The following is a 23,233-nucleotide window of genomic DNA, read 5'->3' as shown; positions in this document are numbered from 1 at the left end:
ACTAAATAAAAAACAAAGACCTTGAGCTCTATCTCTCAAACAATCACGCACCAACCTGAGCAGAACTACACAAGCACAAAGGCAGGCATGCTTACACAAACAAATATAAACACACTCCTACAAAACAAATTGTTACACACATGCATAGAAAACCCAGATTCTAGTCTGTGATAACAGACAACATAATGAAGAACAGGTGAATGTCATAACGAAGTGGCGTTTGGCTATCTTTATAAAGGAATAGTGAGGTCCCTTATTCAGGTGGGAGGGGAGGGTGGGAGACTGTCTGTCTGTCATAAAAATACCTGGTCAAGAGTCACATGCAAAATCAACTCCTGTGAGCCAAGCATAAATGTTTTCCATGTTCCTCTCATTTATGAGAAAGATTAACTCAGATTTTGGATAAGCAGGCTGGGAGATCAGAGAGCCAATATCTGCTCAATGGCATTGTTGTCAAAGCATGTCAGAGGTGAATATTGCTGAACAAAATCACTTTCCTTTATGTTTGATCACTCCATCAATATTGAAGCTGACTAATGCTGTCCGTCTGGCAAGTGACTGCTTTATGTTGACTGTTTATAGAATAATATTTAGATGGGGTGACTGTGCAGGCCAGGGGAGATGTTCAACTTCACTTTCATGTTCATCAAACCAATCTTTCAACAGTCTTGCTGTGTGTATTGGTGCATTGTCATCCTGATACACGGCACCGCCTTCAGGATACAATGTTTGAACCACTGGATGCACGTGGTCCTCAAGAATGGTTCGGTAGTCCTTGGCAGTGATGCGACCATCTAGCACAAGTATTGGGCCAAGAGAATGCCATGATATGGCAGCCCAAACCATCACTGATCCACCCCCATGCTTCACTCTGGGCATGCAACAGTCTGGGTGGTACGCTTCTTTGGGGCTTCTCCACACCGTAAATCTCCCGGATGTGGGGAAAACAGTAAAGGTGGACTCATCAGAGAACAATACATGTTTCACATTGTCCACAGCCCAAGATTTGCGCTCCTTGCACCATTGAAATCGTCGTTTGGCATTGGCATGAGTGACCAAAGGTTTGGTTATAGCAGCCCGGCCATGTATATTGACCCTGTGGAGCTCCCAACGGACAGTTCTGGTGGAAACAGGAGAGTTGAGGTGCACATTTAATTGGGCAGCCGTGGTTTTTATGTTTTTAGGATACAATCCGGGTTAGCACCCGAACATCCCTTTCAGACAGCTTCCTCTTGCGTCCACAGTTAATACTGTTCGATGTGGTTTGTCCTTCTTGGTGGTATGCTGACATTACCCTGGATACCGTGGCTCTTGATACATCACAAAGACTTGCTGTCTTGGTCACAGATGCGCCAGCGAGACGTGCACCAACAATTTGTCCTCTTTTGAACTCTGGTATGTCACCCATAATGTTGTGTGCATTTCAATATTTTGAGAAAAACTGTGCCCTTATCCTGATAATTGAACCTTCACACTCTGCTCTTACTGGTGCAATGTGCAATCAATGAAGACTGGCTACCAGGCTGGTCCAATTTAGCCACGAAACCTCCTACACTAAAATGACAGGTGTTTCAGTTTCATTGTCCAACCCCTGTAGAAGATCTTAATGATCCCCACAATTTTTGGAAAAATATTCTGCGTACTGACAAGTCAAAACTTGGAAGAAGTGTGTCATGGTATATCTGACCTAAAATTAATGCAAAATTTTATAAAAAAAAAAATACTGACAGTCAAACATGGGGAGGTAGTGTGGTGCTCTGGGACTGCTTTGCTACTTAAGAACTTGCTGTAACTGATTAGAACTTGCTTTTTACCAGACAATCCTCAAGGCCAATGACCAGCCATCAGTTAGTGTCTTTAAAGGGTTAGCTGGGAATTTTAGATTTTGTTTTTCCAAGTGAGGTCTTGCTATGTAATTTTCAGTAAGTTTCTTTACCTGTGGTAGAAAGATGTCAAATCAAGATAAGCATATTGGAAAACTAAATAAATCCTTGAATTGGTGAATGCTATGACACTATGTCAATGATTCTAACTATGATTTCGCTGGAATAATTTTCAAACAACTGCGACACATCGAAAACAGAGGAACAGAGGATATCTGATGCTGCTGCACAACTCATACAAATGCCAAAGGTTTTCTGCGTTCTTAGTGGAACTACGACTGATGAGTTTCAGTCAATCTGCTGGATTGATACAGAAGGCAGCTCAAACAACATAATTCTGCATAGATATATGATGGTTGTTTGGCTGAACAGAACAGCAATGAAATTAGCAATGTTTTGTCGTGAAGCTGTAGACCATTAATATCCAAAAACATAAGGTTACATCCCACAGATATGAACAATGACAATTTGCATTAGTTTAACCCTTTCAGCTCAATCAAACTTGGGTTATGTAGCAGGAAGATAATTCAAAGCACACCAGCAAGTCCAAAAACCCACAAAATTAAGGTTTTAGAGTGGCCTAGTCAAAGTCTAGACATAAATTGTTTGAGATGCTTTGGCATGACGTTAGAACTTTATGTTGACCTGAACGTTTTTGTTGAAATTACACTATAATTAGATTAAATTGAAGTTGATGTAAATGAATTGAGTCATTGTTAGATTTCAATTGGTGCTATATAAATAATTGAGGAAATAGAAAAAAGTTTCAAACATGCTGGTCCTTTAGTTTTTTATTACATTATGTACTCTTGTTTAGCTAGTTTCTCTATGCATCACATGATACCACTGTTCTCTGTTATTTACAGAAGGTATGTACTTAGAGTGCAGAACATGGGGGAGCAAGAAGTCAATTCTTTCCTTCCAGGAGAGCAAAGCATAGTCCTCAGATCTCCTGTATATACCCAGAACACACACTCGTGTTCACATAATCTCTCCTAAAGCTGGGGAGAATATTCTTTAGACATCCTAATGGCTCCACTGAGTATTATTCTGTTCTTCCTGTCTCAGGAATAGTGATGGGGGGCTTACAGAAACCTGGCGCCTTTGCTTTTCTTTGTCTGACTGTCCTTTTTTCTGCCTTGGTTTTTGTCATTTTGTCCTTTTTTTTATTATTTATTATTATTATTATTGGCATCTTTTTCTTTAAAGTCTCACATTCTCAGCTCCCTTTACACCTCAATGTGACTGGGCAAAATTTTTAAATTTTAATGAAAATAAGATTGGGAAAAAGCACAAGGTATAACTGAGCTTCAGAATCTTGAAAAACACATTTGATATTTTGTGTATTTCTGGTGGCACTCTGAAGTTCAGGTGTGGCTGTAATGGTTTCATCCTTTTCAATGAGGTTTTGTTTTTTTCTGTTCAGATTTAAACTGGAACCAAGCTGGGTCTGAAATGGTGACCCACCTCACTTTTAGCATCATGTGGACCCATTCGTTTATATATATTGGTCTAAACAGTGATTACGATATTTAGCCTCATACGATTTATGAACTATTCAGTGAGATAAAACCTATAATCTAGTCTTAATTGTGCTTTAAACGGACATACAAGATCAACATTGTAAAACATGCTGCATTAACAGTGTTTTTTGTATTTTGGAGGACTTGTTAGATGCATGGATCACGATGAGGCTTTAAAACTAAACAACAGTGTACCCACTGTTAAGCATGATGGTGGTAGCATCATGTTTTCCTTGATGCGTTTCATTGCCAGTGGTGCTGGTACATTACACAAAGTGGGTGTGGTATGAATGATACTGCAGACATGAAGAGAAGAGAAGACTGCAACAAATGAGCCGAACAAAAGCTTCACAAGAAGCACATCCATGGAAACTAAAGTCAAATTCCTTGTTTGATTCTGGAGTGATCATGATTCTGATTGGAGCTGCCACTGCACTTTCCCCTAAAAGGCAGAAGAAGAGAACGAGTAAGAGATAAGAAGCAGTGGAGACAGAAGCCTACTGACTGCCTTAAGCACAATTTTAAACAGCATAATATAGCAAGTTTAATACCCCATTTAGGAACTTTTATGGTCTTTTTAACAACGACTGTCATATTTGTTACACTGCTCCAAATTACCTTTATTTACTGTAAAACACTGCTTGGATTTTTTAACATTTTAATCAGGTCCAGTGCTGAGATGCAAGTTGATCAAATTGTATCCCTGAGGCTGTGTGCATGGTGATTGTGTGTGTACTTACCTTTTAGTCCACAAGGTGGCTCCAGGCAGGCAGACTACACAGGTGTCTCCCACATGTCATTAAGCAGAGCTTAAAGAGGAGTGGAGTCCCTGATGGAGACGGCAGAGAGTTCTCACGCACAGTGTGGTAATCAGGCCTCCTCTTTGTGACTTCCTAGTCTTAAGTGAGTTACTTACCCTTTGTGTCTTCCCCCACCTGGCAGAGCTGACCCTCCTCGTCAAGCGTGTGTTACTCGGATCCCAACTGGATGACTCCAGAGGAACTTACCTTTGGTCTCCCTTGGAAGGTCCTCCTTGCTCCTTCCTCTCCATCACAAAGAGACACACAGCTGAGAACGCTCCACGATTGCTCTGATTCCCATTTGCCTCTCCACCCTTTGATGCCGGCTGTCAAAAGAAACCATCGTTACACACTGAGCCCTCCTCAAACTGCCAAGCTCAGCCATCAAGGACACATTCACCCGCCTCGCCTACAGATTCAACTACAGCCTCCAGTAAGACTCTCCCACATTCCACATCTCTATTCTGAACCATCATCTGGTACCTTCACTAACGCATCTGTCTTCCACCAGAGAACTCCTGAAGCCTCCTTGACTTGAAGACACACCGCTCTACATTATTGTGCTTTTTAATAAAGCCGTTTAAACTGGTTTTTGCATCTGTAGTTGTTGCTCGCTCCAGGGTCTGGCTAAACGGCAATATGACACAAATTGCCGGGTTGTTTTTTTTGTTTTGTTTTTTTTACTGTGGTTTAGACTTGAGTATTATTCTAACAGAAATGTTTGACTGTTGTTGACTGCTTGGTCCTGACTGAAGCACCTTAATTATATTGATAGTATATAATTATTTTGTGCCTGTAAAATCAAGCTCTGTAATTAAGGTTTATGCATCTAAGAATAATATGTACATTATTTGGGTTTGCACACAACTAGAAAAACTGTCTGTAGAAAAGATTTTAATTTCTGATTCAGTTTTGTGCAGTTTGTAAACCTCTGAATAGAACCTGCAAGGGTCCATTTTGGGCCCCTTGTTGTTCAGTATTTATATTAATGACCTTCCGGCTGTGTGCAAAGACGTAGACATTGTCATGTGTGTAGATGATGCCATCATCTATGTGCAGGATAAGGACATAAATCTGGTTGCCACTAAATTGTCTGTTGCGATGGATAGGATAAACAATTGGCTACAAGCTTCCTGTCTTACCATAAACATAAAACAAAATAAAAAAAACGTTTGGCATGTGTTTTAGTAAGACCAACTAACTTAAAGACATACCAAACATGAATGTTAAGGGTGAAAAATTGTAAACATTGTATCTGAAATGAAATACTTAGGAGTCCACATAGACCTGACTCTGGGGTTCAAAAAACATCTCAAAGTATGTACAGGTCCTTCTCAAAATATTAGCATATTGTGATAAAGTTAATTATTTTCCATAATGTCATGATGAAAATTTAACATTCATATATTTTAGATTCATTGCACACTAACTGAAATATTTCAGGTCTTTTATTGTCTTAATACGGATGATTTTGGCAAACAGCTCATGAAAACCCAAAATTCCTATCTCACAAAATTAGCATATCATTAAAAGGGTCTCTAAACGAGCTATGAACCTAATCATCTGAATCAACGAGTTAACTCTAAACACCTGCAAAAGATTCCTGAGGCCTTTAAAACTCCCAGCCTGGTTCATCACTCAAAACCCCAATCATGGGTAAGACTGCCGACCTGACTGCTGTCAATAAGGCCACTATTGACACCCTCAAGCAAGAGGGTAAGACACAGAAAGAAAATTCTGAACGAATAGGCTGTTCCCAGAGTGCTGTATCAAGGCACCTCAGTGGGAAGTCTGTGGGAAGGAAAAAGTGTGGCAGAAAACGCTGCACAACAAGAGGTGATCGGACCCTGATGAGGATTGTGGAGACGGGCCGATTCCAGACCTTGGGGGACCTGCGGAAGCAGTGGACTGAGTCTGGAGTAGAAACATCCAGAGCCACCGTGCACAGGCGTGTGCAGGAAATGGGCTACAGGTGCCGCATTCCCCAGGTAAAGCCACTTTTGAACCAGAAACAGCGGCAGAAGCGCCTGACCTGGGCTACAGAGAAGCAGCACTGGACTGTTGCTCAGTGGTCCAAAGTACTTTTTTCGGATGAAAGCAAATTCTGCATGTCATTCGGAAATCAAGGTGCCAGAGTCTGGAGGAAGACTGGGGAGAAGGAAATGCCAAAATGCCAGAAGTCCAGTGTCAAGTACCCACAGTCAGTGATGGTCTGGGGCGCCGTGTCAGCTGCTGGTGTTGGTCCACTGTGTTTTATCAAGGGCAGGGTCAATGCAGCTAGCTATCAGGAGATTTTGGAGCACTTCATGCTTCCATCTGCTGAAAAGCTTTATGGAGATGAAGATTTCATTTTTCAGCACGACCTGGCACCTGCTCACAGTGCCAAAACCACTGGTAAATGGTTTACTGACCATGGTGTCACTGTGCTCAATTGGCCTGCCAACTCTCCTGACCTGAACCCCATAGAGAATCTGTGGGATATTGTGAAGAGAACGTTGAGAGACTCAAGACCCAACACTCTGGATGAGCTAAAGGCCGCTATCGAAGCATCCTGGGCCTCCATAAGACCTCAGCAGTGCCACAGGCTGATTGCCTCCATGCCACGCCGTATTGAAGCAGTCATTTCTGCAAAAGGATTCCCGACCAAGTATTGAGTGCATAACTGTACATGATTATTTGAAGGTTGACGTTTTTTGTATTAAAAACACTTTTCTTTTATTGGTCGGATGAAATATGTTAATTTTGTGAGATAGAAATTTGGGGTTTTCATGAGCTGTATGCCAAAATCATCCGTATTAAGACAATAAAAGACGTGAAATATTTCAGTTAGTGTGCAATGAATCTAAAATATATGAATGTTAAATTTTCATCATGACATTATGGAAAATAATTAACTTTATCACAATATGTCAATATTTTGAGAAGGACCTGTATAACATCTTCACAGATACATAAGAAACAGTCTCACATTTTATTGCTATGATTGTTTCTCACATCATTTATTGCATTTCCTGTTGGTGTCTGAGATCACTCAGATCTCTCCATAACCATGCCATAAAGGTGTTGGGACAAAAAACACTTCATTATCACCATTATGATATTCTTAGCAAATACAATATGCTAAGTTTTTGTAACCTAATTCATTATTGAAATTTACGAATGATTTTCAAAATTAATAATATTGCCCCTTCTTCATTAAAGAAATTCATTCAACTATGTACTGACCAAACAACTCAGAAACTCTTCCCAAAAATATGTTCTACCTTTGCGCAATTAGCTTTTTCATTCAAATCCTTAAAACAATTGAATCAGCCACCAGACAGCCTCATGTCTGTAGATCTGCAAACATTTTCTCAAAATCTGTAAAAATACATTATCAACAATCAGCTGTGCCAACATAATTTCTTATGCTGTGTTTACTTTTTATTCCTTATCACTTATCGTTAATATATTTGTAACTTGTATTTTTATTTAGTTCAGGCCAAATAATATTTTTTAGGAAATGTGTTTTGTATGGTATATGAAATAGGAACAAAATATTTTTTTAACATGAGCTTATGGTAATTTTGTATTGTGATTTATTTTATTGTGCACACTTGCCCAGGGACTGCAGATGGAAAGTAGCTTTTGCTAAGTCTGGTTCAAAGCATCTCTTCTCATTGTGAGATTAATGTTTTTTGTGTACACGGTCCATGACAAACAAATAATAAACTAACTATTTCAAATCTATGTTAGTTTTTCCATTTTAAGAGTTAATAGTAATAAATAGTTCTAACATAACTGTATTAAAGTGAATATTTCCCGATTTTTGTGGCTCCCCCTGGAGGAGACATGTTATATTTGTTATAGACGAGGTGGTAAGGTTTATTGCGTCAATTCCTGATTTCACTGTTGCCCTCGGTGGATTGTTTGGTGTGTGAAGGCTCTCTCGATTTGACATGATTTCTATTTGCTGTGACATCTCTGACCTATTCTAACCCATAAGCATGTTAGAACACATAATTTTCTGCTTTTCTCTTCTGCACTTGGTGGGGTCAGACGCTTTTCCACTCTGTCCTTGATCCTCCCCCATTTTTGCCCGACTTCAGCTTTTTGTCTATGTTCTTCTTAGAGCCTCTATTCGCATATCCTCCTAATTTGTTCATTATGGATTTGGTCAGCTGGTCTCCTAACGCAATCGATCAAATTTTCTCGATGGGAAGGCAGGGTAAAGGGGAACCCTCTTGTCCAGATGGGACGTTCTTCTCCGGATACGCAATGGATTCCTGGCAGCAGTGGAAAATTGTGTGTCTGACAATAATGTCAGTCGAGGACATGGAAGATTTGTACATAATTGGATTTCTGATAACAGGATTTCTGCATTTTGGAGTTGGCGGTTACCTGGCTTATCGAAAGATACGTAAAACATCGGCAGCTGTTCAAAGCACTCCAAAGCTGCCGGGGATGTTTGAAGGGATCTATAGAGCTCTCAACACTCAGACTGAAATGTTAAGAGAGCAGAATCGCAAGCTGGACACAATCCTTGAACAGAATCGCAGGCTGGCGACGGTTCCCGGACTCAAAGGTGATATGATTTAATCTTGGAGAAAGTTGTATGCTCAAGATCTACGGAAAGTACCAGAAATGTGGCTATTTGGATTTGAAATTGAGAATGTAAGACTTTGAAGGCAGGCGGAAAATCACAGCCGGTCTGAACCAAAACATTTATTGTTTGTCCAAATCAGGCACTCTGAAATGAGGCCAGAACGGGTGACATCAAATCCTACCTGAAACTGCTGGCTAAGGATAAACGTAAATACACTAAGACTGTTATTCGCGCTGGCGGTATTGACACTGGGTTATGCCAATCGGAGGTCACCAAAGTTAGTGCTGCTTCGGTGTGTAAGTTTGCCAAACCAATGTCGGACTCCGTAATTTTCTCTGGTCCCCTCCCTGATCTGACCAGTGACGACATATTTAGCCGCATTTTGTCATTCAACAGCTGGCTGTCTAGGTGGTGTCCTGAAAACAATGCTGGCTACACATAATTGGCAAACATTTTCAGGAAAACCTGGTCTGATCCGGAGAGACGGCATCCATCCCACATTGGATGGAGCAGCTCTTCTTTCTAGGTATCTGTCCTAATTTATTAGTTTTCCAAAACTCTGACAACCCAGGATTCAGACCAGGAAGCAGGGTCGTAGTTTAACACTCCTCTCTGCAGCTTCTGTACTGCTACCCACCCATTACGCTATTAAGACAGTGTCTCGCCCACGACTAAAATTTAATAGATTAGAAAAACAATATAAAAGGAGGAAACCATGAAAATCTCATAAAAATAAATACAACTCAGAGTAAAAAGAAAAATAAAACAATTTAATGTTGCTTATTGAACATAAGATCTCTCTCTTTAAAGACTTTGTTAATAACTTGATTTGTGACAAACAGATGGATTTATTTTGTCTCACAGAAACCTGGCTGCAGCAAGAGGTTTATATTACTATAAATGAGTCAACTCTAATTTTCAAATTTCCAAAAACCTCAAAATACTGGGAGAGGAGGAGGAGTAGCAACCATCCTTCAGTCCGATTAATTGATTAGTTCCAGACCAATTAATAGCTGCAACTCAGTTCTCAGACTTATTATCTGATTTACTGTTAAATACAGATAAGGTTATAGTGGGGGATTTTAACATTCATGTTGACACTGAAAGTGATAGCCTAAATATAGCCTTGTATGCCATCTTAGACTCAACTGGCTTTGCTCAAAACATTAGCCAACCTACCCACATTTGTCTTTATTCTCTGGACCTTGTGCTGTCATATGGCTGTAGCAAGAGAATTATGTTACTATAAATGAGTCAACTGCTACTAATTATTTACATTTTCACATACCTCGAAATACTGGGTGAGGAGGAGGAGTAGCAACCATCTTTCAGTCCAATTTATTGATTAGTCCCAGACCAGTTAATAGCTACAACTCTTTTGAATATTTAATCCTTAGGTTTCCACATTCAAATTGCAAAGCACTAAAACCACTTCTGTTTGTTGTTTTGTACCGTCCACCAGGCCCTTACTCTCAATTTTTAGTTCAGTTTTCTGACCTTTCATCGGATTTAGTGTTAAATACAGATAAGGTTATTATAGTGGGGGATTTTAACATTCATGTTGACACTGAAAGTGATAGCCTAAATATAGCCTTTAATGCTATGTTAGACTCAATTGGCTTTGCTCAAAACATTAACAAACCTACCCACCTTTGTCTTCATTCTCTAGACCTTGTGCTGACTTATGGCATTGAGTGTAAAGAAATAACAATATTTCCTCATAACCCTGTCCTGTCTGACCATTTTTAATAACCCTTGAGTTTAATTTAACTGAGTACTCCACATCAGAAGGACAATTTTATTATAGTAAATCATTATCAGACAATGCTGTAATAACCTTTAAAGCATCTGTTCCATTTTTAATTTCCTCATTATCACAGATGAGGGCAATAATTTTGTTTCTTCCCCTTCACAAATTGATTTTCTTGTTCATAGTGTTACTTCCTAACTGTGTTGTGCATAAGACAATGTAGCCCCACTGAAAAAGAAGGTAATTATTCATAGGTGACTGGCTCCCTGGTTTAATTCAGGGCTGTGTACTTTAAAGCACAATGTTAGAAAATTGGAGAGAAAATGGCACTCTACACACCTACAGGACTCCTACTTAATCTGGAAAAATTGTTTACTGTTGTATAAAAAGACACTTCGCCAAGCTAGAACAGCTTATTTCTCATCATTGATAGAAGATATTAAGAATAATCCTATATTTCTTATTAGTACAGTTGCTAAACTTACGCAGTCATAGCTCTGTTGAGCCGTCCATTCCCTTAGCCCTCAGCAGTAATGACTTTAGGGCATTCTTTTTAAAGGAAATTGATTCTATTAAAAATAAAACCTTCAACTTGTATGTTAGAACCAATCCCAACCAAATTATTTAAGGAGTTGTTCCCTTTGATTACCAGCCCCATTTTAAATATGATTAATCTATCCTTAGTAAATTGATATGTACCACAGGCTTTAAAGGTAGCTGTTCAAAAACCCTTTACTTAAACCTTCGCTTGATCAATATGACTCAATAAATTACACACCTACATCCAATCTTCCGTTCTTATCTAAAATTCTTGAGAAAATAGTTGGTAATCAACTATGTGAGCATTAACACAGCAATGATCTGCTTGAAGAGTTTCAATCTGGTTTCAGAGCTCATTATAGCACTGAAACAGCTATGCTGAAAGTCACTAATGTTATTCTCCTAGCCTCAGAAAATGGTGTCTGTACTTGTCCTGTTAGATCTCAGTGCTGCATTTGATATAGTCGATCACAATATTCTCTAAGAAAGGCTGGGACATGCTGTAGGGATCAGAGGAACAGCACTAGGCTGGTCTAAATCTTATTTGTCTGACAGATTCCAGTTTGTTCATGTAACTGAAAAATCATTTTCAAACTCCAGGGTTAATTGTGGAGTACCACAGGGTTCAGTGCTTGGGCCAATTCTCTTTAGTATATATACAGGGGTTGGACAATGAAACTGAAACACCTGTCATTTTAGTGTGGGAGGTTTCATGGCTAAATTGGACCAGCCTGGTAGCTAGTCTTCATTGATTGCACATTGCACCAGTAAGAGCAGAGTGTGAAGGTTCAATTAGCGGGGTAAGAGTACAGTTTTGCTCAAAATATTGAAATGCACACAACATTATTGGTGACATACCAGAGTTTAAATGAGGACAAATTGTTGGTGCACATCTTGCTGGCGCATCTGTGACGGAGACAGCAAGTCTTTGTGATGTATCAAGAGCCACTGTATCCAGGGTAATGTCAGCATACCACCAAGAAGGACAAACCACATCCAACAGGATTAACTGTGGACGCAAGAGGAAGCTGTCTGAAAGGGATGTTCAGGTGCTAACCCGGATTGTATCCTAAAAACATAAAAACCATGGCTGCCCAAATCACGGCAGAATTAAATGTGCACCTCAACTCTCCTGTTTCCACCAGAACTGTCCGTCGGGAGCTCCACAGGGTCAATATACATGGCGGGCTGCTATAGCCAAACCTTTGGTCACTCATGCCAATGCCAAACGTCGGTTTCAATGGTGCAAGGAGCGCAAATCTTGGGCTGTGGACAATGTGAAACATGTATTGTTCTCTGATGAGTCCACCTTTACTGTTTTCCCCACATCCGAGAGAGTTACGGTGTGGAGAAGCCCCAAAGAAGCGTACCACCCAGACTGTTGCATGCCCAGAGTGAAGCATGGGAGTGGATCAGTGATGGTTTGAGCGGCCATATCATGGCATTCCCTTGGCCCAATACTTGTGCTAGATGGGCGCGTCACTGCCAAGGACTACCAAACCATTCTTGAGGACCATGTGGTCCAAACATTGTATCCTGAAGGCGGTGCCGTGTATCAAGATGACAATGCACCAATACACACAGCAAGACTGGTGAAAGATTGGTTTGATGAACATGAAAGTGAAGTTGAACATCTCCCAAGGCCTGCACAGTCACCAGATCTAAATATTATTGAGCCACTTTGGGGTGTTCTGGAGAAGCGAGTAAGGAAATGTTTTCCTCCACCAGTATCACGTAGTGACCTGGCCACTATCCTGCAAGAAGAATGGCTTAAAATCCCTCTGACCACTGTGCAGGACTTGTATATGTCATTCCCAAGACGAATTGACGCTGTATTGGCTGCAAAAGGAGGCCCTACACCATACTAATAAATTATTGTGGTCTAAAACCAGGTGTTTCAGTTTCATTGTCCAACACCTGTATATATATGCTTCCAGTAGGTAAAATTATCAGGCAGCATAGGATACATTTTCACTGTTACGCTGCTGATACACAGCTTTACTTATCCATGAATCCTGATGAGCCCAACCAGTTAGATATACTACAGGCATATCTTGAAAACATTCAAATTTAGAGGACTTTAAATTTTCTACTTCTAAATTCAGACAACAGAGAAGTTGTCTCCTTTGGACCGGAGTCTTTGAGAAAGAAACCGCTTAGTCAGTCAATTAATGTGGATGGCATTAAATTGACCTAGAGAAATAAAGTAAAACACTTGGTGTTATTTTTGACCAGGACACATAATTTAAATTCCATATTAAACAGGTTTCTTGGATTACTTTCCTTAACCCTGAAATATTGCCAAAATTGCATATATCCTATCTAGGAGTGATGCTGAAAAACTAGCCCATGCATTTGTTACTTCAAGACTGGACTATTGTAATTCTTTACTATCAGGATGTTGACAAAATGCAGTTAAAATCCTTCAGCTGATCCAAAATGCTGCAGCAAGAGTTCTGATGAAAATTAAAAAGAGAGATCATATTTCTCCTATTTTAGTTTCCCTTCCTTTGCTCCCTTTTAAATCCAAAATAGAATTTAAAATTCTCCTTCTCACATATGAAGCCTTTAGTGATCAAGCTCCATCGTACATTAGAGATTTGATTGTTCCATATATTCCAAATAGATCACTTTGTTCTCAGACTGTAGGGTTACTGGTTATTCAATGGGCCTCAATTTCACATTTTTCAAGTCAAGTTCAAATAAGATTAACTGTAGCTAATAAATCTGCTTTTCAAATGGAATAATCTGTTTGGAAGGACAAAGGCATCAGGTGACTCCACTACAGCTAAATCTACATAGTACAATGCCAATTTGTTTTCAAGTGGATGATGATGCTGATGAGGGGAAACATTTACTTTTCCTTTAAACTTGTAAGGATTATGAATATTGATCAATGAATATTTATTAAAAATTATAATAAAAAATCATAATTCAGAAAAAACATTTCCTAACCAAAAATCCTTGCTTACGAATAGAAATCAGAGATGTCCTGTGGTGTTGTGATTATGGGCTCAAAGCACTTAATAATTACAATTAGTTATCATTAATAATTATTAATTATTAACCAAAAGCACGGTAAATGTCAGTGTTTAATCAGCTTCTCCACCGATTGATGGGGGAACTTTGACCTTTTTTTGACAAATAAATCCATAAACCAAAACCAAATCCAGAACCAAAACCAAAAACAATCCGACCAGAGCGGCTGGAGGGGGCCTCGGAAGGAGGGCAAGAGTTCAGGTGGACGGCCCAAAGGCCATCCCCGGTAGACCCAGAGTTCAGGCGGATGGCTCGGAGGCCGTCCCCGGCAGACCCAGAGTTCAGGCGGATGGCTCGGAGGCCGTCCCCGGCAGACCCAGCGGCCGGCGACGTAGGAGCAGGCGATCAGGCAGCCGGCGGTGGGACCAGGTGAACCCACGGTGGAGCTCAGGGGCGCAGTGCAGAAACCGCTGGAACCCAGGCGAGTGGTGCAGAGACCGCTGGGACCTTCAGCAAGGCCGTGGAGATCTGCGGCAAAGCCACCGAGGCACAGCAGGCAGAGGGGGTGCATCCTTGCACCCCTCAGGGACAGGAACAGGAGGTGGAGACAGCTCGTCCACAAACTCCTCCGGAATGGGAACCAGGGATGAAGGCAGTTCGTCCTCAGTGCCCTCCAGGACAGAACAAGGAACAGGAGCGGATGTGGAGGCGGTTCATCCTCGAACCCCTCTGGAACAGGAACAGGATTAGGAATCGGGGGCAGCAGCGATGGCTGAGCAGGAGCCGGAAAGCTGCCTTCAGTGGAGAGGATTTGGGGGCCTCCTCTTCTTGTATAAGACAGATTTCAAGCTTTCAAGCTCTTCCGGGAATGGCCGTGTGGAAGAAAGTTCGCCTGTGAGCTCGTCTCTCCAGATATGTACCTCCATTGTGTTGTCGCATGAGACACACTGGAAATGGCAACGAAAGTTTGGTTTCCACGGGTTTTATAATCCCGGGTAACGTCAGAGCTGCGACACCTATTGAGCTGCGCATGTTGAACTGCGCAGCCTAGTCGGTCTGTCTGACCAAAATCAATGACCCCACAAGACTTAACTGTTGTTTTTGTGTTTCCCTCCACTAAAGGTTCAGTCAAAGCATCTATGCATACTATAAAAATGCCTGAGTCAGTTAACAGTTTTTTATTTTGGTCCAACATCCAAGCACCTCTAAGATCATTTGGGCATTGCTTAGCAGTGAGAGTTTCATGATTTCCAGTGATTTCATGTTTAATTTGGCATGAGGGTTAGTGTTTGTTTAATAGTGGCAGATCATTTAAATTCTGTTCAACTGAGTTTAGTCAGTCAGTTAGTCAATTAAGTTTATCTATATAGCACCAATTCTTAACAAGTCGTCTCAAGGCACTTTACAAGTCAATTCAATCAAATCATAAAGATTCCAAGTCAAGTACATTCATTTCAATTGATCCTAGTTATCAAACAATGCAGTCAAATTCAATTAATCTGCTTCCGCCTCTCTGCCTGCTCAGGCGCTTTTATCCTAAGCTCCCTGCTTGCTTGCATTCTTTTACTCCTAACTTTTTATCTCTTAGCCAAATATTGGACTAAAACTACTTCTTACCAGCGACTCCAAAGGATTTTTTTTTTTCTACAGGATTTTGATGTTTTTATAATCAAACCCGAAAGAAGGACAAGTTGATGCCAGCTAATCAGCACAAGATCCCTCCCTTCACCACAGAGAACTTCGTTTACAGAAATTGGCTGTTTTGGAGATGAAAATCCATCGACTAGAAGTGAATGTGGAGGTGAATATGGGGTAAAGTGATGATTCAACTCTGCCTGTGATCCCAAACAGTGACAGCCAGCTCAACAACTCAGCCGGCAATTAGAACACCGAGAATGAACCTACCGGCAGACCCCCTAGCATGTTTTAGGCGCACACCCAAAAAATAAAGGTGGACGATTCACTGGAAGATCTTAGCAATTAAATAAATCAGAATGGCCAGAATTACAGAGAAATGCCCCCGTTTCCCCTGGGAAAAGGAGACTTCGACAGCGAGCTGCTGTCACAACAACTGATAGGAGTGAGACAGCTGGAAGTAATGGAATTCCCCTCCAAAACAGATTTGCCCCACTACAGAATGAAAACCAGGAAAATTATCCATCTTCTGAGAACAATATAAGGTTTGTGAACAACCTTCATTCTAAACATTCTCCTAAATTGCCAGAGAAAGAGCGCCCCACTGGACCAAGAACCCTAATAGTGGGCAACACGGCTGTGAATGGGATTAAAAACGTCTGCAACAAGGAAAACACAGAAGATATGATTGGTACCACTCTGATATCTCAGAGAATATTCTGGCAATCACAGAAAAGCGCCCGTCTCAAGAAAATCTTATACACTGTGGAACCATGGATGACATGGCTAAGAAAAAATTAGAAGGATTGAAGGAGGATTTAACTCGTCTGCTGAATATTGTTGGAGGTCTCAATATCAAGGTGATTCTCAGCGGACCCTTTGCACAAATTTTCTGTCGAGATGAGATTTTTTCGAGACTTCTGATGATTAATAAATGATTGAAAATAGCATGTGCTACTACATCTGTGAACTTCATCGACAACGTCAGTATTTTCTGGGAAAAAAGACAACTCTTCAAGCAAGATGGTTTCTTTTTGAACAACCCGGGAGCCAGACGTCTCACATCTAATCTCTTCTATTCAGTAAATAATCTGCCAGCAGTTTCGACCTTCAGCAGAGAGCATGGAGTATCAACAATGATGATAACGCTGCCACCAACAGCTCCAGCAGAGACAACCGGCCAGTTGGGTGAGAAAGAGAGGTCATCACAAAAGGTGTCCCCGCCGAAATCCACAGGAGAAGTGGACCCCCCCCCGTTATATCCCCCAAACCCAGACCCAGACCGATCCCCCGTTAAACCCCCCTAACCCCAGACCCCGACCTAGACTGCACAGAACTCACTCATCTCCCCATTGAGCCCGCTTTTTGCTTTACTGGATTCTGATAACATGAAAGGAGCTCTTAAGATCGGACCCAAATAGCTCTGACATATTCTCCATTTAACACCCCCCGTGGCCGAGGCCCTGCTACCAAACCAACATCTTGCAAGTGCCGCAGAGTCCCACCACCTCCTAATCTATCTCCTCCTAATCAGGACCTTCAAATCCCTTCTCTGTGAAACAGTCTGGGCCCCAGTGGTAACTCTATCAGAAATGAGCATATCCAGGAAAAACTTGGGCCCCTAATAGGAGATAGTTGTAAAATCTCTGTGCTTATACGTGACAGAAAGAACAAAGCCAAAAGGATTAGAGACACTAATAAACAATCAGAAAAAGCCATAAACTGTCAGATACAACCAGACAGAGTTAATATCAGCAACTAAGTCATATAAACTGGCTTTATTGAACATTAGATCTCTGTCAGGAAAATCATTTTTAATCAATGACTTCATTACTGACCACGATCTTGATGTTGTTTTTAAGAAACATGGTGACATGAATTTAATTAAGCTCCCATTCTCATCCTCCAAACTACAATTTTCTTTGTGAAAGCTTACAGCAAAGAAAAGGTGGAAGGGTGGCCACTTTGTTAAAAGATTTGGACTTGATCATCACTAAGGGTCTAAACATTTCCAAGGTCTCTGTAACTGACGTTGCCCTATCTGACCATTTTTCTGTTATTTTTGAAAGCATCATCTCCAATGGCTCAGTTAGCCAAAGAGGACATTATAAGGAGACGCATCTTTAAGGATGTTGCTGTTGAAACCTTTAACCAAATTTACTCTTCTACCTCCACTTTGCTCTGTAACACTGTAGATGAGCTGGTAGATAACTTTCATTCTAAAATCTCGGACATCATTGATTTAATTACTCCAATTAAACTGAAAGTCGTTTCTGGGAAGAAAATGTCTCCGTGGATAAGTGCTCCACCAGTCAGAAGTGAAAAAAAGGAGTGTCGAAATGCTGAACGCAGGTGGCGAAAGACTGGACTCCAGGTTCACTATATTATCTATAAAGAGAGACTATACAGATATAACCTACAACTGAAAAATGAAAGGGAATCTTTCTTTTCTGAGATCATCAGCAAAAACATTACCAATGTTCGTGCTTTATTTGCCACGGTCGACAGGTTGACAAACCCTCCTGTTACTGTCGCATCTGAACTCCACTCTACCAGGGCCTGCAATGAATTTCCTAACTCCTTCACTGAAAAAACCCAAAAGATCAGAGGGCCAGTCAGCACATCCACATCAACTCCAGTACCAACGTTGTCTCCAACTAGAACTGATTTTGACAAAATTTCCCAATTTTACCAAATAAACTACAAACACTTAGAGGAAATCGAACACCCACTGAGCTCCTTTTCCTGCTGTCTCGATGTTTCACCCACAGTTTTCCTTAAGAAAGCTTTGCCTGTAATAAAATCTGATTTAACACAAATAATAAACGTGGCCCTTTTGTCAGGTGTTTTCCCCCAGGCCCTAAAAACAGCAATTATCAAACCTCTATTGAAAAAGAGCAACTTGGACAAGCTGCTACTACAGAACTACAGGCCTATCTCAAACCTCCCCTTCATCAGTAAGATTATTGAAAAAGCTGGGTTGCAATAGTTAAACAACTTCCTAACAACGACCAACTGCTTTGATGTCTTCCAGTCAGGCTTCCTGCTCACCACAGTACAAAGACTGCCCTCACCAAGGTGTTCAATGACATCCATATGAATGCAGACTGTGGAAGAACCACAGTGCTGGTATTATTGGACCTTAGTGCAGCATTTGACACTGTTGATCACTCCATTTTATTAGAGCGCCTTGAAAACTGCACTCAATTGGTTTAAATCCTACTTGAAGGTCAGGGACGTTTTGTGTCAGTAGGTAACTTCACATCAGAAACCACAAAAATCACATATGGTGTTCCCCAAGGGTCCATCTTAGGGCCCCTCCTATTCAATATCTATTTGCTCCCCCTAACTCAGATTTTAATAAACAACAACGTAAGCAATCATAACTATGCTGATGACACACAGCTATGCGTTACAATGTCACCAGGTGACTATGAACCCATTCAAGCGCTGGGTAAATACTTAGAAGAAATCAATGCATGGATGTGCCAACATTTTCTTTAGCTAATTCAAAACAAAACTGAAGTAATTATCTTTGGACAAAAGGAAGAGTGTTTAAAAGTTAGCACACAGCTTCAGTTAATACAGATGGACTCAGACCTCAACCTTCAGAGGCACATAAAGACAGTAACACGGTCAGCCTTCTATCACCTAAAGAACATCTCCAGGATTAAAGGACTACTGTCTCAGCAGGACCTTGAAAAACTGATTCGTGCGTTCATCTTCAGTAAAATTGATTACTGCAACGGTGTCTTCACAGGTCTGCCTAAAAAGCCGATCAGACAGCTGCAGTTGATACAGAACGCTGCTGCCCGCGTTCTCACTAGAACTAAGAAAGTGGACCACATCACCCTGGTTCTAAAGTCCCTACACTGGCTCCCTGTAGCTCAAAGAATGTACTTTAAAATACTTCTGTTAGTCTATAAATCACTGAATGGCTTAGCACCAAAATACATTACAGACTTGTTGTCAGTGTATCAACCACCTAGACTTCTCAGGTCTTCTGGCTCAAATCTACTCTGCATACCCAGAACCAGAACTAAACATGGAGAAGTAGCTTTTAGTTCTTATGCTCCACTAATCTGGAATAAACTCCCAGAAAATTGTAAAACTGCTGAAACCCTAAGTTGCTTTAAATCAAGATTAAAAACTTATTTGTTTAGAGTGGCCATTATTAGTTAAGTTTTCAGTCCAATTTTCCTTTTGTTTTCTTATCCATCATTCTATTGTCTTTACTTTTTTAATTACCTTTGTTGTTTGATTTTCTGTATCATTGTAATGTTTTTACTTATGCACAGCGCCTTGAGTGCCTTGTTGCTAAAAAGCGCTATATAAATAAACTTGACTCGACTTATTATTCAAATTGGTTAAAATGTTTTCTATCTAAGGAAACCCAGCAGATGCCATTGAGTCAGTGACTTCCAGCATTTACTTCTACTGATTTAGCATTTAAATAATCTCTACAGTATGAAAAAAAACAAAGTAGACTCACTTTCAACTTCTCAGTGGAAAAATAAACATGTAAAAAGCTGTCTATTGTGTATTAATGTCTGATTTTCCATGTCAGTCTTTCTCTTTTTAAAGGAGCTGTTGTAATTATTGTGACTATGTTATTGAATATTTAATTAAATAGCCATTTGGTCTGTTAAGTGTTGTCCTGTGAATATCAGTCCAATATGGCGCTGGTATTAGGACAATATAAAAGGGTGAATCAAGCTCTGGCAATACTGAACAGCAAAACTCTGCACACACATGGAATAAATTCACACAATTTCTTGAAATACCAGAATGTATCGACAAAAATATATCAACTCCAAGTTAAACATATTTCAATTAACAAACTATTTACTAAACTAAAACAATTCAGCTAAAGCTACTAGCAAACTGAAGGAATAAAGAAAACGAATGAACTATATACAAATGAAGGAAAAAGGAAATCAATAAAAATGGTTAAAAACTATGACCAATAAAATGATGCAATAGTACTATTCAGTGTAATCTGTTTGAAAACCATTAACTATCTTGAGGAACCTGAAAATTAAGTTATATTAGTCTTAGAACTAACTAAGAACAATAATTGGTATACCTCCAAACAACCATTCACAATGCAAAATCAGAAGACCAGATAAAACATAATTTTCATAAAATAATATTTTAAATAATTATTTATTGTATAAAAACCACCTTCTGGTTTAGAACAAAATTTTTAGTGCAAATTTGATTTAGCATAAACGTGTAAGAACAGGGTTCTTTTTGTATCACACAGGTGGCTGAACTTAGGTCTAGTCTGAACAGTCTGTCCAGTACTGTTACTCACTGTTACTTTCACTTTTCTTTTTATTACTGCAAATAGGCTTGGCTCTTTGTTCTCACTATCATTTACACCATGCTTTTAGGGAAATAAACTAAACTAAAATGATGTTATGTGACTAAACTAAAATGCATCAGGTTAAAATTATGTTTACAGTAAAACTTGCAGAAACCCTTTTAGTCTACTGCGTTGATTTTGTAAACAGTCACATTAAGGTTAAGGTAGTTGGGTGTCAAGCCAACCAGTGTAAGGGAAGGTTTTAAGTGTGGTGTGGTTTATACCCTGTTAAAAAAAGGCATGTTCTTCCTGGTAGCCATGCCTCATTGCACATAATGCTGTGTGTGTGGGTGTACAACACAGAAGCTATGGTAACCGTAATGCCTATTTACTACGGGAAAGTGCTTCCTCACTGGTAAGCCCCAACTGCTTTTACATTTAATCTTGGATATAGTCTATGTTGAAGTGTTTTTATATAGATATTTGTACAGGTGGTGTGACAACTTACAGTTAGTATGCCTTTTTTGAATAATATACATACATATGTACTCCATTTTGTGGAATACGTGTAATACATAGTGACGGTTTAGTGAACTAGTATTTGGCAGGTGAATTCAAAATATTCCAATGCTTTTTCATCTTCAGTTTTAAAAGGGGAAGAAAACTCTAAATTGTTGCCCCACATTTGAATTCTTTCTTCTACAGTTTTGAAAGAAAACAAAATCAGTTCATAAAACACATGACACAACAAACACTTGACAGCAACTATTATGAAGCATACCTGTAAGTTAGCTGCTGATCAGTTAAAATTTGAAATTTGAAGGTTTCCTAGGTCACATCCCACTGGTAGGAGATCCCGGGACAGACCCAGATTACCTTGGAGGGAGTATTTATACTTTCTGGTCTTGGAATGCTTTGGGATCTCTCAGAAAGAGCTGTGGAGTTTAGCCTGGGTGAGGGATGTCTGAGTTTACTCCGGAAACTGAAACTCCTGGTTTCCACAGCGATCTAATCATAGTTAAGTGGATGACAATTATGGATGGATGGACAGATGAATAGTTTAAAAAAGGACATTGAGAATTAACTGAGAGTTCAAAAGTTTGTCTGATTCCAGAAAGTGATTAGATTTTTTGGTGTCAAAATGAAGGGAATATTTGGACCCGTTGCTGGGTTGTTCAGGCACCTATGGATGTGGACAGCTTCATAAGAGATGAAGCTTAAAAGGAATGCTGTGGGTTGCTATAATTGAAACTAACAAAGGTATATTTTTAAGTGCCTCATACGCTACTGATGTGTTTTGCTCTTTTGACATCGATAATAATCTAAACAATTAGCTAAGGCAATATGGTCTGTTATCTTCCAATAAAGCATTCATTTGAACCACTTTCAAACTTGTTAGATTTAAGTATGATTTTTATTTATTGCATGTGATCAAAGAAGCATCTAAGAATAGTTGTTATTCAGATTTAAAATAAATTAAAAGATTAGTTGAACTTTATACCCTAACCATTTCTGTCCTCCCCAGCCAAACAGTCAATCCTTTCTACTCAATGAACTTTGCACCAGGAAAGAAGTTACTGATTAAATTAAATGGAGGTACATTAATACATTGTTTTACTCAAGATTTTAAACATTTTAATGTACATGATGTATTAAATGTGATTATGTGCTCACTTTTTAAATTTCAGACTTGTACAACCAACTCCCCATACTGCTAAATCTCTGACATTTCTGAAACGTCCAACAAACAACTTACAATTCAGAAATCTAACAGCCGACATGGCAAACAAGCCAGAATTACCAAGAAGAAGCTCCATGGACACTCATATTTTATTCCAAAAATTTTATGAATATTACCAACTATTCATCAGTCTACAGGACAAAAGTGAAGCAAGTGTGAGAAATATTTTACAAGAGCTCAGAAGGACAATTAACAAAATCAAAAAGTTGCAAAGTGAAACTAATAAAACAAGCTTGATCGGAGGAGGAGTTGGAGGTCTTGGTATAGGGTTGGGAGTGGCTACAGCTGGAGTATTATTATTCGGTGGTTTTGAAAAAAATGACAAACTAGTATTTGGACTTCCAGCTATACTAACATTAAATGTTGTAACCTTAGCTGGTGCTTCAGCTCTTCATGAAGCAAACTTAGAGATGTGGGTTAGGGTTAGGGTTAGGCCCCTCATACTGAATTTGCTCTCACACACACTACTGAAATGCTACATGCCCTTAC

General features: G+C 39.8%; 1 protein-coding gene and 2 long non-coding RNA genes across 4 annotated transcripts in view; 2 read left to right on the top strand and 1 right to left on the bottom strand.

Annotated features, from left to right (window-relative positions):
- Positions 1-3,603: 3,603 nt before the first annotated feature.
- LOC124875579 overlaps positions 3,604-23,233 on the bottom strand; it is a 51,034-nt gene continuing 31,404 nt past the window's right edge. The window contains exons 3-4 of one of the 2 annotated variants that reach the window (XR_007040067.1): positions 4,414-4,532; positions 3,604-3,848 (exon numbers count right to left, since the gene is read on the bottom strand). The gene's annotated coding sequence lies outside the window, so the exon portion shown is untranslated. Of the gene's footprint in view, positions 3,849-4,261; positions 4,533-23,233 lie in introns of those variants that run through there. The other variant, XR_007040066.1, reaches the window with a different exon arrangement.
- Positions 4,499-4,795, top strand: LOC124875582. The gene is made up of 2 exons (XR_007040069.1): positions 4,499-4,639; positions 4,718-4,795. It is a non-coding gene; the product is annotated as an uncharacterized LOC124875582 (long non-coding RNA).
- Positions 21,791-23,071, top strand: LOC124875581. Its single transcript, XR_007040068.1, has 3 exons — positions 21,791-22,263; positions 22,529-22,599; positions 22,692-23,071. It is a non-coding gene; the product is annotated as an uncharacterized LOC124875581 (long non-coding RNA).

The sequence above is a fragment of the Girardinichthys multiradiatus genome, chromosome 10 (assembly GCF_021462225.1).
Source record: "Girardinichthys multiradiatus isolate DD_20200921_A chromosome 10, DD_fGirMul_XY1, whole genome shotgun sequence".
Classification (NCBI taxonomy): Eukaryota; Metazoa; Chordata; class Actinopteri; order Cyprinodontiformes; family Goodeidae; genus Girardinichthys; species Girardinichthys multiradiatus.
The sequence above is the reverse complement of the archived record's forward strand: the minus strand, read 5'-3'. Positions and strand labels throughout refer to the sequence as shown.